The sequence below is a fragment of the Taudactylus pleione genome, unplaced genomic scaffold, assembly GCF_031769625.1.
Source record: "Taudactylus pleione unplaced genomic scaffold, aTauple2 ptg000603l, whole genome shotgun sequence".
In the NCBI taxonomy this organism is placed as follows: Eukaryota; Metazoa; Chordata; class Amphibia; order Anura; family Myobatrachidae; genus Taudactylus; species Taudactylus pleione.
This window is the reverse complement of record NW_028285005.1, coordinates 931,178-938,291: the sequence shown is the minus strand read 5'-3', so window position 1 is coordinate 938,291 and position 7,114 is coordinate 931,178.

Genomic DNA, 7,114 nt, shown 5'->3' with positions numbered 1-7,114 from the left:
ATACCTTGGGGATGTCCCAAAGCAGTATCCTTTAAGGGTGGGGACGCTCCTGTGCAGAAAGGAGAATCCGCCGCCCGAAGGAAGCATCCTGAGAGGCGAAGGTGTAAAACCTGTAATACCTCACGAAGGTATGGATAGAAGACCACGTAGCAGCCTTGCAGATCTGAACTGCCGAGGCACCACGTCGAGCTGCCCACGAAGGACCCACAGACCTAGTGGAATGAGCCTTCAGAGAAGGAGGGACCGGTAGGCCTTCATGAAGATAAGCTTCAGAAATAGCCATACGGATCCAGGCTGCCAAAGTTTGCTTTGAAGCAGGCCAACCCTTTTTACGGAAGCCAAAGAGGACAAACAAAGCGTCCGACTTCCTAAACGAAGAAGTGCGGTCAACATAAGTCCTTAAGGCCCGCACAACATCCAAAGAGGCCTCACCCACGGAAAGACCCGGTGAGTTAAAGGCCGGAACAACTATTTCCTCGTTAATATGAAACTGGGAAACAACTTTGGGAAGAAACTCGGGCCGAGTGCGGAGCACTGCCCTGTTCCCATAAAAAACCAAGAAAGGGGGTCTACAAGAAAGAGCCCCTAACTCAGAAACACGTCTGGCCGAAGCAATGGCCAGAAGGAAAACAGTCTTAGCTGTTAGCCATTTAAGATCCACTGAGCCCAGTGGTTCAAACGGCGGTCCTTGGAGAGCCCTCAGGACCACAGCCAAATCCCAAGGCGCCACAGGTGGAACAAAGGGCGGCTGAATGCGGAGAACACCCTGCATAAAGGTGCGCACATCCGGGATTGTAGCAATCCTACGGTGAAACCAGACAGATAGGGCCGAAACCTGTACCTTCAAAGAAGCAAGGCGAAGCCCATGATCTAGTCCCGCTTGCAGGAAGGCGAGAATCCGAGACAGACGAAACTCCCGCGGTGCATAACCTCTCGGTCGACACCACTGGAAGAACGTATGCCACACGCGATGGTATATCCTCGCGGAAGACGGTTTCCGAGCTCGTAACATGGTCCGCACCACCGAGCTGGAAAACCCCCGGGACCTCAGCATGGCCGTCTCAACAGCCACGCCGTCAAAGACAGCCGAGTCAGGTCCGGGTGAAGGCAAGGACCCTGAGACAGAAGGTCCGGTCGTAGCGGCAACCGCAGAGGAATGTCCACGGACAGACCCTGAAGGTCTGAGAACCAGTGCCGTCTGGGCCACGCGGGAGCTATCAACAGGAGCGTCCCTCCTTCCTGTTTGAATTTCCGGATTACCCGTGGAAGAAGGGAGACCGGAGGGAACAGGTATGCGAACCGGAACGTCCACCGGACGGACAGAGCATCCACCAGAGACGCCCCTTCGTCTCTTGTGCGAGACCCGTACACCGGCAACTTGTTGTTGTGCCGGGACGCCATGAGGTCGATTTCTGGAAGACCCCACCTGTCCACCAGTAGTTGAAAAACGTCCGGGTGCAGGGACCATTCCCCCGGATGAACGTCCTGGCGACTTAGAAAGTCCGCCTCCCAATTGAGCACTCCCGGGATGAAGACCGCTGATATGACCGGAAGATTGCGCTCCGCCCAAACCAGGATCCGAGAGACCTCTACGAGAGCCGCCCGACTGCGAGTTCCTCCTTGCCTGTTTATGTAGGCCACGGTGGTAGCGTTGTCCGACTGGACCTGCACCGGGCGACCCTGGAGAAACCGCTGTGCCTGCTGGAGAGCATTGAAGACCGCACGGAGTTCCAAGATATTTATTGGAAGCTCCGCTTCTGTCGGCGTCCACCTGCCCTGGAACAAGTGTGGACCCGAAACTGCTCCCCAGCCCCGAAGACTGGCGTCCGTTGTCAACAGGACCCAATTTGGAACCCAGAACGGACGTCCCTTGTTGAGGTGGGTCGTCTGTAACCACCACATAAGGGACAGGCAAACCTCCTGGGTGAGCACAATCGTCTGGGACTTCAGAGACTGAGTCAGCCCGTTCCACTTGGACAGGATCAGGTGCTGCAGAGGTCTGGAGTGAAACTGGGCGTATTCCACCATGTCGAACACCGACACCATGGAGCCCAGTAACCTCATCGCCGAGTGTAAGGACACCCGGCGGCTGTGCAGACAACTGCGCACCCTTGACTGTAAAGCAGAGATCTTGTCCTCCGTCACGAAGATCCTTTGCTGTCCCGAGTCCAATAAGGCTCCAAGATGCAGAATCCTCCGAGACGGGATTAGAGTGGACTTCTGCCAGTTGATTAGCCAGCCGTGCCGTTGCAGCAGTGCAATGGTCAGGTCCAAGTGGCGTAACAGGAGCTCTGGAGATCCTGCCACCAATAACAGGTCGTCCAAATACGGCAACATGCGGACTCCCTGCAGCCGCAGAGAAGCCGCCATGACCGCCATCACCTTGGTGAAAACACGTGGTGCTGTTGCCAGGCCAAAAGGTAACGCCCGAAACTGGAAGTGGTCGCTGCTGATTGCAAACCTGAGGAACTGTTGATGGCGCCAAAGAATAGGGACATGCAGGTAAGCGTCCTGTATGTCCAATGACACCAAGTAGTCCCCAGGTTCCAGCGCCAGAATGATGGACCGTAGGGTCTCCATCCGAAACTTCGGGACCCGCAAAGACTTGTTGAGTGCTTTGAGGTTGAGAATCGGACGATATGACCCATTGGGTTTCTGTACCAAAAATAGATTTGAATAGAAACCCTGGCCCCTCTGGGAGAATGGAACCGCCACTATAACTCCAGCCTGGAGCATAGTGTGCAATACCTTCCGCAGCTCCGTAGCCTTGTTCCGGTCTGATGGGAGACCCGTGGTGAAGAAGCGAGCCGGGGGTCTGTGCCGGAAGGAGAGGGCGTATCCGTGGGAAACCACCTCCAGAACCCAAGTGTCTGTCGTAGTGGTCGACCAACACTGGGCGAACTGTAGCAGGCGGCCTCCCACCCTGGGATCCCCCAAAGGGAGGCCCGGACCGTCAGGCCGCAGGCTTGTCATCTGGCTTGGGGGCCGGACGTCTGGTACTCCATGCCTGCTTCCGGGGCTTGACCGATTTCTTAGGGCCAGCCTGTCGAGGAAACGACTGTGGTTTGGGCCTGCCCTGGGCCCTAGATGACCGAAAGGACGATGGTCCCGAACCAGAAGGAGCAGCGGCCGACGGGAGACAGGCAGATTTGGCTGCCGCCAGCGTGGCCACAATCTTATCCAGATCCGGACCGAAGAGAACTTCTCCGGTAAACGGCAACGCTTCCAGACCTTTCTTGGAATCTGCGTCCGCCTTCCAGGATCGCAGCCACAAGGTGCGACGAGCAGCTACCGCTGCTGAAGAAATTCTAGACACCAGAGTACTAATGTCTAGAGCCGCCTCGTTGATGTAGGTGGCCGAATCACGGAGATTGCCAATCAACTCCGCCTGATCGGCCGGACAGTCGGATTCAAAAGAAGCCTCTAATGAATCCGCCCAGCGCTCCATCGCTCTGGCAACCCAGCAAATGGCCATAGCCGGCCGTGCTGCCCCCCCTGCAAGGGAATAAGCGGACTTCAGGCAGATTTCTACCTTGCGGTCCGTAGCATCCTTAAGGGAGGACATGGATGGCATCGGCAATGTGGCACTACGGACAAGACGGGTCACGTGAGAATCCACCTGTGGAGGGGATTCCCACTTCGCAAAATAATTATCCGCGAACGGATAAGCCACCGCCAGGCGTCTCTGCGGCTGGTATCTTTTGCCAGGTTGTTTCCACGCCTCCTCTAAATGGTCCACCAACTGACCCGAAAGAGGAAAGACTGTGGCATCGCCCTTCACATCTTTGAAAAAGGCATACTTAGATTTAGCCGCTGGGGGAACTTCGTCCTCAATCACCAAGGCTGTGCGGACCGCCCGAATAAGTCCAGGAATATATACTTTGGACTTAGCATCAGCGTCCTTAGTATGGAGAGGTTCCTGATCGTAAGGATCTAGAATCTCCCCATCATCAGACGTCCCATCGTCATCCTCATAAGGAGCGGACAGAGACGCCACCGGCCTTTTATGAGACCGCATCACAGACTCCCCTTGCAACACATCCGACAAGTGCTGTACAGAACTCGTCAGGGAGTTAACCCACGCTGGCTCCTGAGAACCCGGGAGCGGGGAAATAGGGAGACTGTGGGGTACCACCAATTGTCGTGGGAACCCCTGCATGGGTGACGACACCACAGACTGCTGGGACAAACCCATCGGAGTAAACGCGGGCTGCGGAGCTAACTGGCCCACTAAAGCTGTTAACGCCTGAGCGAAACAAGCCCAGGGCGGCTCCTGTACCGGTGCTGTAACCGTAATAGGCCGCGCCATGGACAAACACTGCTGGCAAAGGCCCTCCGCGCTACCCTCCCCCTCCGCTAACGGTACTTTGCACGTGGTACACTGTAGCCGGAGGGGAAAATCACTTTCAGACATGATGGCACCACGTATGTGACCTCTCTCACCAATTAAGTATTAAATAGGCGAGAGACCACCCTGCAGCACCGCACCGCAAGGGCTTTAGCAGAAAGAACAGGGACAGTAATAAAGCTGACAGTTTAGAGAAGAAAAGATTACAGGCAGCAGCGCTAGCACAGTCACATACAATGCAGAAAAATAACAATTCCTGCACTAACAGCGCTGATCACTCAACTACACAGACACAGGGCCTGGTAGGACACAGCGCTGCATACACAGACCTGACCACAGCGGAGGAGAGGTATGCGGGGGGACCCAGACCACGATGCTTCCTTCCAGCGCTTCCAGCAGCGTTCACCATGCGTTCTGGAGAAGATGGCCGCCGAGGAGCAGAGAGGAGGCTGGCCTGGGGGAGGAGCGCTGCCACAGGACCAGTCGGCAGCATGCAGAGAGGGCTGTGTGCAGCGGGGGAGGCGCCGGCTGTGAGACAGGGAAGGCGCGCTCCCCTGGCATGCATTTAACCCCTGGGACGCCGCAGCGCTACCGCTCTGCTGCGGTCCGCTGTCCCAGGGGGTAGTGGAAGCGCAGGTTGGTCGCCTGGCTCCACGCTGCAGCCAGTCCCCAGGGAGCCCCCTGCCTGGGGACTTAGGACCATGTGATCAGCGGGGACCCACCGCGGGACCCCGCTGCTTACCTCTGTCCCCCTTGAATCCGGCCATGGTCCGGAGCATCTGGGGTCACCGCTAGCTGTGACCCCAGACGCCCACCAGCATCCCCGGATCAGTACCGGCGTTCTGGTACCGGCGGGGTGTAGGGAAGACAGCATGGACGTCAGGACTGACTGTCCATGCTGTTCATCCAGTTGTGCAGCCACAGCTGCATGAAGAATAAGCTTCAGGGGCTCTTCTAGCCCCCACTCCAACAGGTGCACCCGACTCCGGCCGGGCACCAAACTAAACTGAGGTGCCTTGGCTCGGGGGCGGGGTATAGGAGGGGGACCTAGTGCATCCTGGGAGGCTGAAAGCTTAACTCTTTGGTGCCCTGCGACTGACGTCACACCTATACCCAAGGTATCCTGTGGATACCCTATGGACCCTGAAGTAGAAAGTAGTAATGTGCAGCATATACTGTGGGTGAGGGGTATAGACAGCACATAAGGGGGTGTATAGTTTAATGTGCAGCATATACTGTGGGTGAGGGGTATAGACAGCACATAAGGGGGTGTATAGTATAATGTGCAGCATATACTGTAGGTGAGGGGTATAGACAGCACATAAGGGGGTGTATAGTAGTAATGTACAGCATATACTGTGGGTGAGGGGTATAGACAGCACATAAGGCGGTGTATAGTAGTAATGTGCAGCATATACTGTAGGTGAGGGGTATAGACAGCACATAAGGGGGTGTATAGTAGTAATTTACAGCATATACTGTGGGTGAGGGGTATAGACAGCACATAAGGGGGTGTATAGTAGTAATGTACAGCATATACTGTGGGTGAGGGGTATAGACAGCACATAAGGGGGTGTATAGTAGTAATGTACAGCATATACTGTGGGTGAGGGGTATAGACAGCACATAAGGGGGTGTATAGTAGTAATGTGCAGCATACACTGTGGGTGAGGGGTATAGACAGCACATAAGGGGGTGTATAGTAGTAATGTAGACAGTTAGGGTGTCATGTTGTGTATATGTAACATTACCAGGTGACATATGAAAGGTATTAGAGGAAGTCTATCTGTGGCCGTGTCCTCTGTCTGTCTCTGAGGCAGGAAGGACAGAACAGGTGGAGGGTGCGGATGTCACCCGACTATGAGGATATAACTAGAGGAGGGACCAGTCATTATCATAGATCCCCTCCTCATTACCAATCCTCTGAGTCCCATTGTCCTATCCCGGTAACACACAGACACTAAGGCACTCACACCACAGGGGGTAACTAGTAATCAGGGGGAGTGTACATCACACCCAGCCCCCCTGCAGGGATACCCAATACCAGGGGACACACTAATGAGTTACCTGCACAGGGGTGTACACCTACATTGTGGGCACTGAGCTGTATTACAAGGACAGGACAGGAGGGGGTTGGGGCCCAGTACTGTGTAACGTCCTCTCGTGTGTGGAGTTTAGGCTCCTACAAGGAGATACTGGAGAACGGAGCTTTGTCTCCTGCCAGCAGGACGGTATTACAGGATGACACAGTGGAAAGAAGTCCCGGCCTTGGTGGTATTAGGCTGCTGGACTATGGATCCCCTCACACTTCTGCAGAACATTGCACCTGAGAGTTGTGTCACTGGATGGGCATACAGGAGGTGATTGCCGTGACTGACATCATCAGTACTTGGGAGTGTGGGTTACTGCCCCCTCCCAGGTACATTGTGTGGGTAACATCTCATCTAGGGGACTGCCGATTAACATGGTAACTGCTTTCGGTCACCATGCATTGTATTACTAACATAACACACAATAAAGATATTGTTGTAACTTCCCTGTTGTCTTGTCAGTGCGATCCACGAAGTGTTGACTTCTAAAATGTTTAAATGCTAGATAGCAGGAGTATAATAGGGGCTGATGACTACTGATGTATGAGATACACCAGAGAGTGTGGGGAGAAGACTGGTCAGATCTCTGGGCTGGTAACACACAGTGACATGATGTGAGGGGGAGACCAGGAGTATAATAGGGGCTGATGGCTCCTGATGTATTAAATACACCAGA